This window comes from Lepisosteus platostomus, chromosome 5, assembly GCF_059453375.1.
Source record: "Lepisosteus platostomus isolate fLepPlt1 chromosome 5, fLepPlt1.hap1, whole genome shotgun sequence".
NCBI classification, from domain to species: Eukaryota; Metazoa; Chordata; class Actinopteri; order Semionotiformes; family Lepisosteidae; genus Lepisosteus; species Lepisosteus platostomus.
Window position 1 is genome coordinate 55,029,517 of NC_142615.1, and position 17,409 is coordinate 55,046,925.

At 48.7% G+C, this 17,409-nt stretch overlaps 1 non-coding gene across 1 annotated transcript; it reads left to right on the forward strand.

Moving 5' to 3' along the window:
• Positions 1 to 13,890: 13,890 nt before the first annotated feature.
• LOC148669572 (U7 small nuclear RNA) lies at positions 13,891 to 13,948 on the forward strand. Its single transcript, XR_015938915.1, has one exon. It is a non-coding gene; the product is annotated as a U7 small nuclear RNA (small nuclear RNA).
• The last annotated feature ends 3,461 nt before the right edge of the window (positions 13,949 to 17,409 follow it).

The following is a 17,409-nucleotide window of genomic DNA, read 5'->3' on the forward strand; positions in this document are numbered from 1 at the left end:
GGGCGGCGCCCCCCTGTCTGCTCACCTGCACCTCCTCTTCCTCTTCTTGTCCTTCCCGGCAGCCTGCTCCTCCTCTCCCTTGCTCTTCCTCTCCTGACCCACGGTCTCCGCCGCCTCCATCGGCTCGTCCTGATCTTCTGTCTCCACTGACACGCAGCTCAGGAAGTTTAAAAAGACGCACCAGCGCTTCTGAAGCAGAGACAGGAGAGTCACGTTAAGAGTCGGACTGGACACTCCAGTACATGAACACTGCACTGAGAGAGAGAGAGGTGTTCATACAGACACATGACTGGACACTCCAGTACATGAACACTGCACTGAGAGAGAGAGGGGTTCATACAGACACACTGACTGGACACTCCAGTACATGAACACTGCACTGAGAGAGAGAGGGGTTCATACAGACACACTGACTGGACACTGACTGGACACTGGACAGGAGTAAAGAGAGGATCAGAGCATTACCCACCTTCTTTTTCTTCTGTCTCACAGGAGGTGGTGATTGGACCTCCTCCAGCTGGAGTCCGAGGAGGGAGAGAGGGGGCAGGAGAGGGACAGCACAGGGAGAGAAAGAGAGAGACAGGTGAGTCAAGTGTCCCAAGAGTACAGAGATTCTGCTGAAATCACACTCGCAGTGAGTGACACCGACAATAACCAGCCTCAGGACAGCACTGCTAGAGCACCACAACCCAGACTCAAGCACATCACAGCACAGATCAAACAGCAATATCTCACACACTGGGACACACACACACAAACACAACATAAACTGGAATGCTACAGAACCTTAAACAGACAATACACACTAGCTGAATATTTGACCAAAATAAAAAATAACAAACAGAAACAGACCCTGACGAAGTACAGGCTCAGTGACCACAACCTGGCCATAGAAACTGGGCGACACAGGCAGACCTGGCTGCCCAAAGAGGACAGGCTATGCTCCCACTGCCAGCGGGGAGAAATAGAGACAGAGGTGCACTTCCTACTGCACTGTTACAGATACTCTGGGATTAGAGAAACATTCTTCCCGAAATTCAGGAATCTAATCCCAGAGTTCCCACACCTGCCAGAATCACAACGGGTCCCAATCCTACTGGGAGAGGGAGGAGGGAACTCAGTTGATCTGGCAGCCCAGTATGTGATCTCCTGTCACAGCCTGAGGAACAGTGAGTCTGTCTCCCAATAATGCTCCAGCCGCCTACAGTATATGTCAATATTTTATAATATGTCTTTGTTGTAAATGTCTGTAACATGTCTGCTTTACGCAGAGAGTGGCGGGGGTTGGATGTCAAGGCCTGACGATACCGCATTACGCAGAGAGTGGAGGGGTGGGATGTCAGGGCCTGACGACACTGCTTTATGCAGAGAATGGAGGGGTGGGTGTCAGGGCCATACGACACTTCTTTATTCAGAGAGTGGAGGGGGTGGGATGTCAGGGCTAGATGACACTGCTTTACACAGAGAGTGGAGAGGTGGGTGTCAAGGCTATACGACAGTGCTTTCCGCAGATAGTGGTGGGGGTGTGATGTCAGGGCCATACGACAGTGCTTTACACAGAGAGTGGTGGGGGTGGGATGTCAGGGCCATATGACACTGCTTTACACAGAGAGTGACGGGGGTGGGATGTCAGGGCTTGACGACACTGCTTTATGCAGAGAGTGGAGGGTTGGGATGTCAGGGCTATACGACAGTGCTTTCGGCAGAGAGTGGTGGGGGTGGGATGTCAGGGCCATACGACACTTCTTTACGCAGAGAGTGGCAGGGCTTGACGACACTGCTTTATGCAAAAAATGGAGGGGTGGGTGTCAGAGCTATATGACAGTGCTTTCCGCAGAGAGTGGTGGGGGTGTGATGTCAGGGCCATACAGCAGTGCTCTACAGAGAGTGGTGGGGGTGTGATGTCAGGGCCGTATGACACTGCTTTACACAGAGAGTGGCGGGGGTGGGATATCAGGGCCTGACAACACAGCTTAACGCAGAGTGTGGAGGGGAGGGTGTCAGGGTTATACGGCAGTGCTTTACGCAGAGAGTGGTGGGGGTGTGATGTCAGGGCCATACGACAGTGCTTTACACAGAGAGTGGCGGGGGAGGGATGTCAGGGCTTGACAACACTGCTTTATGTAGAGAGTGGAGGGAAGGGTTTCAGGGCCATAAGACACTGCTTTATGCAGAGAGTGGAGGGATTGGTGTCAGGGCCATATGACACTACTTTACACAGAGAGTGGCGGGAGTGGGATGTCAGGCCCTGACGATACTACTTTACGTAGACAGCGGCGGGGGTGGGATGTCAGGGCCTGACGACACTGCTTTATTCAAAGAGTGGAGGGGTGGGTGTCAGGGCTATACGACAGTGCTTAATGCAGAGAGTGGAGGGTTGGGTGTCAGGGCTATACGACAGTGCTTTCCGCAGAGAGTGGTGGGGGTGTGATGTCAGGGCCATACGACACTTCTTTACGCAGGGAGTGGCAGGGGTGGGATGTCAGGGCCTGACGATACTTATTTACGCACAGAGTGGCAGGGGTGGGATGTCAGGGCCTGAAGATACTGCTTTTCGCAGAGAGCGGAGGAGGTGGGATTCGACCTCTCAGTGGGGCCAGCAGGGGGCACTCACCCTGCGGTCTGTGAGGGTCTTAATGCCCCAGTGTAGTGACGGGGGACACGATCTGGCCCACCAGCGACGAGCAGGTTACCAGATCTAGACAAAGGGGGCAACTCTTAGTCGTATGAGCTTAGTCACACATCGCAGCGATTAAAAAAACAAAACAAACATATTATGTCTGTTACTAACGACTTTTTTTTCCTACATTGAAAGTCTCTTTCCCGGGTGATTTTCTAGCGCGACTGGGGCTCTTCATTTCTCCTCGGTGTCTCATCGCGGGCGGATTTGAAACAGACCACAGAAGGTGGTCACACACTATATTATTATTGAGAGACAGGCTCACTGTCTGTACCTCAGGCTGGGACAGTAGATCACACTGTATTATTATTATTGAGAGACAGGCTTACTCTCTGTTCCTCAAGCTGAGACAGGACATCACATACTGTATTATTATTGATTGACAGGCTCACTGTTCCTCAGGCTGGGACAGGAGATCACACACTGTATTATTATTATTGAGAGACAAGCTCACTGTCTGTTCCTCAGGCTGGGACAGAGGATCACACACTGTATTATTATTATTTAGAGACAGGCTCACTGTCTGTTCCTCAGAGTTGGACAGGAGATCCCACACTGAATTATTATTATAGAGAGACAGGCTCACTGTATGTTCCCCAGGCTGGGTCAGGAGCTCACACAGTATTATTATAATTATTGAGAGACAGTCTCACTGTCTGTTCCTCAGTCTGGGACAGGAGATCACACACTGTATTATTATTATTGAGAGACAGGCTCACTGTCTGTTCCCCAGGCTGGGACAGGAGATCCCACACTGTATTATTATAATTATTTAGAGACAGACTCACTGTCTTTTCCTCGGTCTGGGACAGATGGTCACACACTGTATTATTATTGAGACAGGCTCACTGTCTGTTCCTCAATCTGGGACAGTAGATCACATTGTATTATTATTATTAATATTATTGAGAGTCTGGCACACTGTTCCCCAGGCTGGGACAGGAGATCCCACACTGTATTATTATTATTTTGAGACAGGCTCACTGTTTGTTCCTCAGGCTGGGACAGGAGATCACACACTGTATTATACTTATTGAGAGAGAGGCTCACTGTCTGTTCATCAGACTGGGACAGGAGATCCCACACTGAATTATTATTATTGAGAGACAGGCTTACTCTCTGTTCCTCAGGCGGAGACAGGACATCACATACTGTATTATTATTGATTGACAGGCTTATTGTTCCTCAGGCTGGGACAGGAGATCAGACACTGTATTATTATTATAGTGAGACAGGCTCACTGTATATTCCCCAGGCTGGGACAGGAGGTCATACATTATATTATTATTATAGAGAGACAGGCTCACTGTATGTTCCACAAGCTGAGACAGGAATTCACACTGTATTATTATTATTGAGAGACAGACTCACTGTCATTTCCTCAGTCTGGGACAGTTGGTCACATACTGTATTATTATTATTGAGAGACAGGCTCACTGTTCCTCATGCTGGGACAGTAGATCACACTGTATTATTATTACTGAGAGTCTGGTTCACTGTTCCCCAGGCTGGGACAGGAGATCACACACTGTATTATTATTATTGAGAGACAGGCTTACTCTCTGTTCCACAGGCTGAGACAGGACATCACATATTGTATTATTATTATTGGCAGATAGGCTGACTGTCTGTTCCTCAGAATGGGACAGGAGATCACACATTGTATTATTATTATTGAGAGACAGGCTCACTGTATGTTCCCCAGGCTGGGTCAGGAGCTCACACTGTATTATTATTGAGAGACAGGCTCACTCTCTGTTCCTCAGGCTGGGACAGGAGATCACACATTGGCTTGTTATTGAGAGGCAGGCTCACTGTCTGTTCCTCAGGCTGGGACAGGAGATCACACGCTGTATTATTATTATTGAGAGACAGGCTCATTGTCTGTTTCTCAGGCTGGGACAGGAGATCACACACTGAATTACTATTATTGACAGATAGGCTCACTCTGTCTTCGCTTGGGCTTGAACAGGAGATCACACACTGGATTATTATTATTGAGAGAGGCTCACAGTCTGTTCCTCAGGCTGGGACAGGAAATCACACACTCTATTATTATTATTGAGAGACAGGCTCACTGTCTGTTCCTCAGGCTAGGGTAGGATATCACACACTGTATTATTAGTATTGAGAGAAAGCCTCAGTGTTCCCCAGGCTGGGACAGGAGATCACACATTGTATTTTTATTATTGAGAGACAGGCTCACTGTTCCTCAGGCTGGGACAGGAGTTCAAACTGTATTATTATTATTATTGAGAGACAAGCTCACTGTTCCTCAGGCTGGGACAGGAAATGACACACTGTATTATTATTATTGAGAGACAAGCTCACTGTTCCCCAGGCTGGGACAGGAGGTCATACTCTGTATTATTATTATTGAGAGACAGGCTCACTGTCTGTTCCTCAGGCTGGGACAGGAGATCACAAACTGTATTATTGTTATAGAGAGACCTGCTCTTTCCTGACTGTTCCTTAGGCTGGGACAGCAGATCATAATCTGCTTTATTATTATTGAGAGACTGGCTCATTCTTGTCTGTTCCTCAGGTTGGGAAAGGAGATCACACACTGTATTATTATTATTGAGAGACGGGCTCACTGTCTGTTCCTCTGACTGGGGCAGGAAATGACACACTGTATAATTAGTATTGAGAGACAGGCTCAGTGTTCCCCAGGCTGAGAAAGGAGATAACACTGTATTATTATTATTGAGTATCTGGTTCACTGTTCCCCAGGCTGGGACAGGAAATCACACACTGTATTATTATTATTAAGAGACAGGCTCACTGTCTGTTCCTCAGGCTGGGGCAGGATATCACACACTGTATTATTAGTATTGAGAGACAGCCTCAGTGTTCGCCAGGCTTGGACAGGAGATCACACACTGTATTATTATTATTGAGATACAGACTCACTGTCTGTTCCTCCTGCTGGGACTGGAGATCACACACTGTTCTATTATTACTGAGGGACATGCTCACTGTTTGTCCTTCAGACTGGGACAGGACATTCCACACTAGGTTATCATTATTGAGAGACAGGCTCGCTGTCTATTCCTCAGGCTAGTACAGGAGATCACGCACTGTATTATTATTATTTAGATACAGGCTCACTGTGTGTTCCTCAGGCTGGGACAGTAGATCACACTGTATTATAATTATTGAGAGGCTGACTCACTGTTTCCCAGGCTGGGACAGGAGATCACACACTGTATTATTATTGAGAGACAGGCTCACTGTCTGTTCCTCAGGCTGGGACAGGAGATCACAAACTGTATTATTGTTATAGAGAGACCTGCTCTTTCCTGACTGTTCCTTAGGCTGGGACAGCAGATCATAATCTGCTTTATTATTATTGAGAGACTGGCTCATTCTTGTCTGTTCCTCAGGTTGGGAAAGGAGATCACACACTGTATTATTATTATTGAGAGACGGGCTCACTGTCTGTTCCTCTGACTGGGGCAGGAAATGACACACTGTATAATTAGTATTGAGAGACAGGCTCAGTGTTCCCCAGGCTGAGAAAGGAGATAACACTGTATTATTATTATTGAGTATCTGGTTCACTGTTCCCCAGGCTGGGACAGGAAATCACACACTGTATTATTATTATTAAGAGACAGGCTCACTGTCTGTTCCTCAGGCTGGGGCAGGATATCACACACTGTATTATTAGTATTGAGAGACAGCCTCAGTGTTCGCCAGGCTTGGACAGGAGATCACACACTGTATTATTATTATTGAGATACAGACTCACTGTCTGTTCCTCCTGCTGGGACTGGAGATCACACACTGTTCTATTATTACTGAGGGACATGCTCACTGTTTGTCCTTCAGACTGGGACAGGACATTCCACACTAGGTTATCATTATTGAGAGACAGGCTCGCTGTCTATTCCTCAGGCTAGTACAGGAGATCACGCACTGTATTATTATTATTTAGATACAGGCTCACTGTGTGTTCCTCAGGCTGGGACAGTAGATCACACTGTATTATAATTATTGAGAGGCTGACTCACTGTTTCCCAGGCTGGGACAGGAGATCACACACTGTATTATTATTGAGAGACAGGCTCACTGTCTGTTCCTCTGGCTGGGGCAGGGAATCACACACTGTATTATTAGTATTATTAAGAGACAGGCTCGCTGTCTGCTCCACAGGCTGGGACAGGATATCACACACTGTTGTAGTGTTCTCTCACGAGGCACCAGTTCTGTAGGGGTTTGGGCATTTACTGGGACAATTATTTTTGTGGCAGTAAATCACAAAATTGATTCTTTTAATGGTCTTAGAATCCAACCATGCGACATAACTCAAACAACGCACACACAGGTACAAATACACGAGGATACATTTGTTAATATATAGAATATGCATGCAAACCTAACAGATCTTATCGTATGGGTTATCAGAATACAAAAGATATAAATTCATTCAGTTACAAGTAGTGCAGCGGTTATCACGTTTGCCTCACATGCGCAAGGTCCCCGGTTCGAGACCAGGTGGAAACAGCCTTGTTTTGCACGCTCCTGTACTTCACAGAGGTCTTGAGCGACCGGTCATTTGTTCCCAATGTGTTTCCGGTGCCTTCATGCACTCTTGTACCAAACGCACGTTCCTTCTGTACGCGGAGCCGATCATTTGCAATTGGGCTGTGCCGACAGACCAGGACGAGCTCTGTCGGCTCAAAAGCAGCGCAGGACCTGCAAGAACAACAGAAAGATTAGCATCCAGCGGGGGCCTCTTAGTGAGCCCAAGATCTCATCAAGAATCGGCTCCAGCAACAGGGCTGGGCGCATTGTTCCATTCTCCGACCACTCTCAGTGTAAACAAGTCCCTCCTGGTCTCTGCTTGAAATGCACTTTCCTTCGTTTGCTTTGGTGTAACTGGCTTCCCCTGCATGGGTGAATGTGAAGAAGATCCTTAGTAAGTCACTGAAGAAAACCGAGAAGAGGTCGGAGTGGCCTCTGTTGTTCATCAACGATCCAGTCAGGCAGTACTCCTCTGTAAAGCGCCGTTCGTTCACATCGATTGGCTTTTTTTTGCCTTCATTCATGCAAGTAGTAAAAGCAGACGCCCCTCTAGGGAGCCTGTCAGTACCCGGAGTTTTCCCCTTCTGTAAGCTCTAAATAGCCTCTCAGCTCTTCTACTGTCAAATCCTCCTCAAGTACTTCCCTCTCTTCTTCACTCAAAATGTTTTCTAGCTTTGAGGTAAAAAAATGAATTTCTTCATCCTTTACCTCTGTAGAGCTGTACAGTCTTGTGTAGAAGTGTCACGCCCTATGCAGCCAGAGGGCGGTCCTTCTCTGTCCTGTCCCTTGTTTCTGGTCTGCTGTCTTTCCTGTCCCTCTCTTTCCCTTTGGCTAAATATTTCCGGGTCTTGCACTCTGTCCTCGCTCAGCACTGACGTTTGGATGTCCTGAGACCCGCCTAGCACCAGGGCGCCCCACATCCGCTCCCTGAGGGCACAGGTTTCTATACGGCATTCCTGAACTATTTGCACTAATGAGCCCGGGCCTTTTTCCCGTCTCGCCGCTACGCATATGGGTCTTTTTCCGCCCTCCTGCTACCTACGGTTAGGCCCCTTGGACGTCCGTGACAAGAAGGCCTCAATGCAGGAGAGGATAGCACTCAGCTCTGTACTCTCTCTTCCCTCCTCATCAACTACACTTTCCATGACAGACTTGGAGCCTACCACTTTCCTGAAAAAGAAGCGAGTACACTTCTCATTTTCTTCCAAGAACTGCACTCAGCTTCTTAACAGCACTCCTCGACTACTTTCTTCCGCTATGCTCCAGACATCCTTTTTTAAAAGGGTGATATCCTCGAGCACATCGAAGCCACTGTGCAGCATCGTGTAGAGACGCTGCAGCTGCCTCTGTTTCCTGGCTAACACTCCTCTCCGTCTGGCAGCCTTCCTTCCCTCAGCCATGAAAAAGACCCTCGTCCTCACCTTCACCTCCTCCCACCATCCTCCTACTGACCCATACAGACACTGCAAGGACAGCCACTGTGATAGTTTCTCCTTGTAGCAGGATACTACCCCGTCATTCTCTAGCAGCTTTGTGTTGAGTTTCCAGAGGCCTGGGCCAAAGAAAGTCCCGCCCTGGAGTTCCACTCTACACCCTAAAGCTTGATGATCTGAGAAGAAGACAGGCTGAAGAGTGACCCCAACAACTTTCACTCTCTCTGAGGCAAAGCAATAGTCAGTTCTGGAGCTGCTATTCCTCCCTGACCATGTATATCCTGCTGTTGTGGGATATATACATCTATATGTGTCTGAGAGTTTAAAGTCTTGAACTAAGTTTTGCAGGGCCAGTGAGCTGGAATCCAATTTTATCGGCCTTTTGGCTAAGATCAAGTTCAAGTGGCATGCCCGCAGTTCCTGTCTTTCCAAAGTTCTAGAAGGCGATCGAAGATCCTGAAGAGTGCTTGAGCTGGTATCGCCCTAGGTTGAGCCTAGGGGGTTAAGGCCAAGCAGCAGCTGAGCTGGGTGGGATCCGGCAGCAACGTTCTCTCTCTCTGCTCTCTCCTCTCCCCTCCCCCTTTCTCTTGCTCCGCCTCCTTGGCCTCTTGGCTGGGAGTAGGTACTCGTGGCCTGCCCGCAGTGCTTGCTTTCTTCCTCGAGACTCGGAAGCGCTATCCGCTTCTTCTCTCTCTCTCTGCCTCCTTGGCCTCTTGGCGGGGAGTAGGTACTCGTGGCCTGCCCGCAGTTCTTAGTTTCTTCCTGGAGACTCGGAAGCATTATCCGCTCCCTCTCTCTCTCTCCTCCTGCGCCTGCACCTAGCTGGGCTTTGCCCACAAGGACAAAGGCCAGGGCTCCCTCGCTGCTCCTTTAGCAGCTAAACCCTCCTCTCCACAGGACCTTGCTCTCTCTCTTTCTCTCCTTTTTTCTTTTTTCTCCTTTCCAGATGGCAGACAAGAAGACACTGATCCGGTTCCACTGGACCAAGAAAACAGAGACGATGCCAACTGCGAAATCCTTTTTCATTACCTTCCTGAGAGGGATCCTGCAGTTGGTGGCCGGAGATCTCTACTGCCTGCAAGACAACAAGGCAAAGAGATACATGGAGACCTACATGGCCACGGACGCCTCATATGAAAAGGCAACGAAAATGATCAGAGAAAAAGGTAAGCACCCCGGTTTCTCTGATTTCAGGCCGGAGCCTATGAGGAAGACAAACCAGAGGACCATCACAGTCCTCACATACAACCCCTATGAACCAATGGAACTGGTAACAGCGTACCTAGGGAGGTATGTAACTGTGGTGGGCGAACCGACGGAGATCAGGGACAGTTGCGGCGTCTGGTATGGCAAACGCCAGTACCGAGTCCTCCTGAAAGAGGACCCAGAGGGCGTCGACGGTTTCCAGCACCCCCCGGCCCGCTTCAACATCGGAGCCGACAGGGGGTACCTTTACTTCCCCAGGATGCCACAAGGAGAACACGTGTGACATCGTCAGATGTCACAACTGTAACAAAGAGGGGCACCTCCTTCACCAATGCAAGGTAAGCAAACCTTCATTTGCGCAGGTGGTGGAAGCCGGCGGGCAGAAACCGGTCTCAAGACAAAGGGAGAGAGGTGAGAACAAAGAACCCGCACCTCCCCCGCAGAGAACCGAAACTGCCGAGGCCACACCCCCAGCTGCACCAGTGCCACAAGATGGCTGCCAGGACGACGGACAAAATGGCCGACCGGAGAAAGGGCCCTAATAACTCCCAGCAAGAAGGGAAAGAGAAAGCGGGAGAAGAGATGCAGGGCGGATCCACCTTCGGAAGGACAAAAGAAAAGAGTGGTAAGGGAGAACCGTTTCCTCGTCCTAGAGGAAACGGAACTTTCTTCCCCCGAGGCCCAGTAACAACCGGAGGAGGCAGCCCAGGAAATGGAAACCCTCCCCCCCAAGGCCCAAAGACGACAGGAAGTGACAGCCCAGGAAACAGAACCCCCCTCCCCCGAGTCCCACGGACAACAGGAGGAGGCAGCCCAGGAAGAGGTAACCCCCTCCCCCGAGGCCCAGGGACAACAGGAAGAGGCAGCCCAGGATGTCGGAACCCCCTCCCCCGAGGCCCAGGAACAACAGGAAGAGGCAGCCCAGGAAGTGGAGCCCCCTTCCCCCGAGGCCCAGGAGCAACTGGAGGTCCCCGAAACTCCTGGAGAAAGGGAAGAAAAAAGCCTTCCCAAAGCGGTGGCGGAGAGTATCCTCGAGGAAGACGAGGATTACTTTGAAGCCGCCCTGGAGCCGGGACTGATGGTAGGGCTGGACCTGTCCAGCATGTTTACCTTTCAGTCCCCAGCGAGACCTGGAGGGAGCCCAGCATATTCCCCCCAGGACCCAGACAAGAGGAGCTACATCTAGGCTAAACAGTGCCCAGATGTAGACTCCCAAGTTTTCCACTGTAAGCACAAAGAGAGGAGGTTCAACTTTCACTTGTTTAATCATGATTGTGAAACTTACCTTTCTAACAACTAACGTGAGAGGGCTAATAGACCCGTTGAAAAGACGGGGAGTCTTTCATGATCTGGCCTCTCAGTTTGTTTCTTACAGGAGGTCCACCTGAAGGATGAAAGCGACAAGCTGACATTCACCAGGGAATGGATGAAGGGAGAATCATGCTGGAGTGTAGGAGGGGTCCACTCTTCCGGAGTGGGAATCCTCCTCGGAAACCCAGAGATGACGCTGGTTTCCTCCTTCCCGGTGGTGCAGGGCCGGATCCTGGTCGCACACATCGACTGGAGGGGGCAGAAGTTGAGAGCAATTAACGTCTATGCTCCAACAGAACCCTCTATCCTGAAGGAAGTGTTTGCTGACCTGGCCAGCTGCTGCACCACCAACAGACAGGTGGTGCTTGGCAGGGACTTCAACGTCGACCGGGAGAAGGGGAGCGACGCTAGCTCGGCAGAGCTGGAATCGCTACTTAAGCAGTTCTCCCTAGTAGACGGCTTCAGACGGTGTCGCCCTAACGACGCCGGAACAACCTGGAAAAACTCCCGGGGAGTGTGCAGCCGCCTGGACTACATCTTCCTGCACACGACCTGCTCCCTGGAGTCGGCGACGGTGTCCCCGGCGTGGTATTCCGACCACGAGCGCTTGACGGTGGTGGCTAACACCAGCCTGCCGGCATTCGGTCGTGGGTACTGGAAGCTGAACCGGGAGATACTGGAGGAAGACGACTTCAGGGCACTGTTCCGGAAAGACTACGCGAGCTGGGGCGATCTGAGAGATGGCTACAGCTCCGTGGTGGAATGGTGGGAGTCAGTGAAAGACAGGACCCGAACCCTGGCGCAGACGTACTGCAGACGGAAGGCGGCCAGGGAGAGGAAGGAAGCTGCACGACTCCAGAGACAACTAGAGGAGGAGTACAGCTCGGCTAACGGGGGAGGAGCCTTCAATTCAGCCCGGGCACGGGACCTGAAGGAGAGGCTCCGCAAACTCAATCAGGTCCGAGGAGCCCAGAAAAAGAGGGTGATCCACGGCCTGAGACGGGGAGATGGAGAGGAAGTGCTGGACGAGAGCGACAAGGTAGAAGTGGCCACCGCTTTCTACACGGAGCTCTTTTCAGAAAAGCAGACAGAGGTGGAGGCAGGCGATGCTTTTCTGGAGGAGCTGAAGGCACGAGTACCTGAGGAGGTGAGGGAGGACTTGGAGGGTCCGATCGCGGCCGAGGAGCTGAAGGCGGCGCTCTTGTCCATGGAGAATGGCAAGGTGCCAGGGCCGGACGGAATCCCCAAGGAATTCTACACCTGCTTCTGGGACACCCTGGCGGCAGATCTGGTGGAAGTGGCGCAGGAGATTTTCCGCTGGGTGAAACTCGGAGACACCATGAGGGAGGGCATCATCTCCCTGCTTTCAAGAGCCCTTAGCAGAGACGGTGTGACGGGACCCTGGAGATACCGGGAGGCGCGGGGGAAACCCAGAAGATCTCCCAGTACGCCGACGACACGACGCTGTTCCTGAGGTCGGACAGGGGGTTGAGGAGGGCCCTGCAGGTCATGGAGCAATACTCCAGAGCCTCGGGGTCGAAACTCAACCGCCGAAAGAGCAAACTGAAGTTCTTCGGGCCCTGGAAGTACAGGACGACGGCGCCGGAGGGTCTCGTGCTCTGCACGGAGCCCCTCAAAATACTGGGGGTTTCCTTCCAGAGCCAGGACAACGAGACCAACAACTAGACCAAGAGGATCGCCAAGGTGAACGCGAAGCTGGGTCTGTGGAAAACGCGGTCGCTGTCCTACACAGGGAAAGTGATGGTGTTGAAAGCAGACATCCTGCCGGCTTTGGTTTACCTGGCGGTGGTGTACACGCTGCCGGCCAGACTCAGACGAGCGCTGCAAGGGATGAACTTCGGCTTCGTCTGGGGCGGCAAGTATGAGTACATCACGGATGTGTCAGCCGGTCGAGGAAGGGGGTCGAGATGTCCCACATTTCCCCATGAAACTCGACTGCATCTTCTACTGCAACCTCTGTCGGGCGCTGCGGGAGCCCATCAGACCTCAGGAGGAGGACGAAGCGCCTAGTCGCCAAATGGGGTTTCCCCACGGCGAGGGAGCGCTGGAAAGGACTTTGGGCCCTATACAGGGATTAAAGGACAATAGCAAGTGCTAGGTTTGGAGGGACTCTGTTAATTGCGCAAATTCGCCCCCACTTGCAAAGATTGATAACGGACAATCAATCTCCGTTCCGCCGTTGTTTTTTATTACATGGAGTGTTAATATGTGTGAGATGTTCCTTTTGAGATGTTTTTTTTGCAGAATAAAGTATATTTTGTAGAACAAAAAAAATCTTATGACAAGGTTTACAAGTTATCTGTTGAACTACATTCTAATAGGTGTGGTCACATTCCAGGTCATTTGTTTACGTTTTTGTTTCTGGAGCAACTGTTAGATGAAATGTGCTAATATGTAACCTAACTCCAGTGTGAATAACTAGAAGAGGGGAGCAGCTCCATTCCAGACCAAGGGAGCTTTGAGATTGGCTGGGCCAGATCTCTCATTTGCATATCTGATTTGGAAATACAACACTAAACCCCCTTCTTGCATGGATTTAACTTGCACTCAAGAGTCCCCTACTGTGTATTGCTACTTATTTTTTATGATAAGTGGTGATTACCAGTTGACAGGTTTTATTTGTTGAATTATAAATGTTTCTGTATTATCACCCTGAATGGCCTGTACTCACGGTTTGGTAGGGTATGTGTTTTCATTTCTTTGACCAAATGGAATTTTTGCTCTTTTAGTATTTGTCTAGAAGGCTTTCTGAAGTCAGGAAGCCCATTTATTTGGTGAAAAAAGATTCTGTATTAATATTAATATTTCTCATATAACATAAATAGGGTCTTCTATGAATAAAAAGATCTTGCACTTGGACATCTTTATAAAGCTGTGTGCTTCCATACAATCGAGCAGTTTTGATTCCTAATATTTGACCTTAGGTGTGGGAATGGGTCTTTTTTGCCATTTGATTTCCAATTGATCAGCACAGTATAGAAAATAGACCCATAAAGCAACCTCAGCAGTGACAAATGTGCAAAAAGTGTCGCCCGCTTTCAAACTGAAACCCTTTGGTGTGTTAAGAGAATGTGATAACCACTGCACTGCGCAAGGTGGGAATGGGTGACTTGCAGAGAGTGTTGAACGTCAAGAAACGACTTCTCTCAGGAATATATTTCCACATTCTGAAGAGGAGATTTTCTCCATTTCTGTAGTCTGACTTCCTCTTTTGCTAGAGAGCTGTAGAATGTGGAGTCACCTGGGAGCAGTGTGTAGATAACAGGTTTGTTACTGCCGGATGAGCACAGTAAATTAATACAGCAGAATAAACACACTGTGAGTATTTGAAGGGAATTAACAATCTTTTACGTCTCGCCATGTTCAATGCTGCTGTCATTTCTGTAATATTGTGATTATCACGTTCATCACACATGTGCAAGATCCCCTGTTTGAAATTGGGCAGAAACAGGTGTCTTTTTATCTTCTCACATTTTGCACTCCCACCAGTGTTTTATGGATCTTGTTTTGTTTTATTGCAAGAATTCGAATTTCCTGTGTCATTCATGATCACATCAAACAGCCAGCAGATCATGTCACCTTTCACATAGTCATTCTTCTGCTTCCTAAATTTCCTAGAGACAGGTCTTTTCAGCAGAACTGACAAACGTGGCAAAGCAACCTGATAAGACCAGGTCCTAGAAGACACTACTCAGTCAGTTACTACTGCCAAAATGCAAGCCCTTCCTCCAGCCTGAAGACGTTGATCCTACATTACTCATGAAGAAGATGTATCTACCAAACCTCAGAGAGCTGAGCTGGATCACTACCCTTCTGAATGACATTGCAGTAACACTCTACCACTCCTCTTCGTGCACTCATGCTGGAACTTTGGGAGGCTACTGCAGACAGCAGAGGTTGGATCGTACACAGAGGTTGAAATAGCTCAGCTGAGAAAGCCTTAGACTGATGCTCTAAAGGTCCCTGGTTCAATCTGGGGTTTTGGCATTTTGTTTCGTTGCGCCATTTGTTCCTCTCTGCAATGCCCTGTGTCCAAAGTCACACTTCCCTTTCTCAGCCTGAATCCCAAACTAGAGTCTTTGTGTCCTTGAGTCCCTCTTTTACCGACACTGATGAAGTACAGAAATAACTTAACATGTTTTGCACTCCTTATGGTGTTTTATGGTGGGACCTGTATTTCTCTATGAATTTCCTTAGTGACAGCCCATTTGTTTTCAATATATTTCTGGTGACGTTATTACAGCCGTCTCCCCTGGTGGCTTGTTTTCATATCCCACTTCTGACAATGACTTTTCTTATGTCACTTTGATGGGAGTACAATTGGAAAAAAAACTAAAATGTGTGTAGTTGTTTCCGTATCAAACCTGTCTTCCATTTTATACAGTATTCCACAGGAGTGAATCAATTCCTTGTTTAATTTTGCAAATGACCCTACTGTCAAAAAAACAAAATTCCCATGTAGCCAAGGAGTTGCTGAAAAGCAACTTCACTTTGATGTTTTGTGTTGTTATAACCAATTCATCTCCTTTAAAAAAAATAGATTTCTGTAGACGAAAGGTGTCTCACACTACAGTTTAAATTGTAAACAGGTCATAGAAAAAGCTCCTTAGCTCCCTGTCGGGAATCAAACCCCACTCTCTTGTATGACAGGCAGGGATTCTCACCATGGTTAAATTGCAACCGTAATAATATTGACAACGTTAATAAATGCATATATAATTGAAATTGAAAACACATCTAACACAGCATCTTTTCTGGTTATATACCACAATGCATTGCTGATATTTGTTGTTTGCCATTTAGGTTAAATACTGTCATGTTTTTCTCAGCAATCGTCTTTTGATGCGTAAGTATAAATAATGATAATACTATTTGAATACATACAGGTCTTAATATTATTTTGATTAAAAAAGGAACAAGTTATAGGTTTATTCCATGCTGAAAAAAAGAAGAAAGAGAACACAATGTTTCGGCCGTGGAGCCTTCTTCAGGTGTGAGAGAGACAGGGCAGTAGGCAAAGGTAAAGTAGCGGGAGAACAAAGGTTGGGAGGGAGGAGGAGTGAGAGGCGGGAGCAGGGGACAGAAAGAGAGGCCAATCAAGAGGTGTGAAGTCAGAATGGGTGCAGAGAGGTGTGAAATGAAACTTCCAATGAATGGAGAAAATTTAAAAGAACAGTAGTCTGTCGTTAAGGGAAGGGAGAATGTGTGATCCTAGCTGCAGAATAATTTTAGTTTCGGTGGTCTTTCTGATGTATGAGTTCGGAAAACCGTCTTTGAGAACACAGACGGAGAGATTAGAGTGGTCGTGGCCGTCAGAGGTGAAATGAGAAACAATGGGCTTGGAGAGATCTTTAATCTTCATAGCCCTGACGTGTTCTCTGAAGCGGTCTCCGAGTCTCCTTCCTGTTTCTCCAATGTAGATGGCTGGGCATTTACTGCAAGAGATACAGTAAATAAGGTTGCTGGAGGTACAAGATGCTGTCTGGGTGATCCGGAATTGTCCTGAGGGGCCTTGAATGAGTGTGGTGGTGGCTGTGTACTTGCAAGTGATACAGCGAGCTCTGTTGCAACGGAAAGTGCCTGGTGTGGATGGTTGTTGAGGGCGGTCAAGGGAGCTGTGAACAAGGAGGTTACGCAGATTAGGTGGTCGGCGGATATGAGATGATAGGGCGATCAGAAAAGAGGGCCCCAATGGAGGGATCATTCTGTAGGATGGAAAAGTTGTGGTTAATGGTCCTGGGGATAGGAAGTGTGTTAGGGTGGTAAGGAAGCACGAAAGGAATGCGGTTGTTACGGCGAGAGTTCCTGATCAGGTTGATGGTCCGGGGGGTGTTTTTGGCTCGGGCAAGGGCCCTGTCAATCACACTGCTGGGGTATTCTCTGTTGATGAAAAATGAGTACATTTCGAGGGCTTCGAGTGGACAGTTGGTAGACAAGTGGATGTCTACGGGGGTAGTTGATAGACAAGTGGATGTCTAGAAACGGAAGAGTGGTGGAAGATATGTTAACCGTATATTTGAGGGACGGGTGGAAGTTGGTGAAATGGTGCAGGAAGAACTCAAGCTGATCATTGGAGCATGTGGCGGCACCAACGCAGTCATCAATATATCGTTTATAGAAGTCAGGGACATAGCCAGTGTAGGAAGCGAAGAAGCGTTCTTCTACCCAGCCGACAAAAATGTTGGCATAGCTGGGTCCCATTCTGGTGCCCATGGCAACTCCACTGAC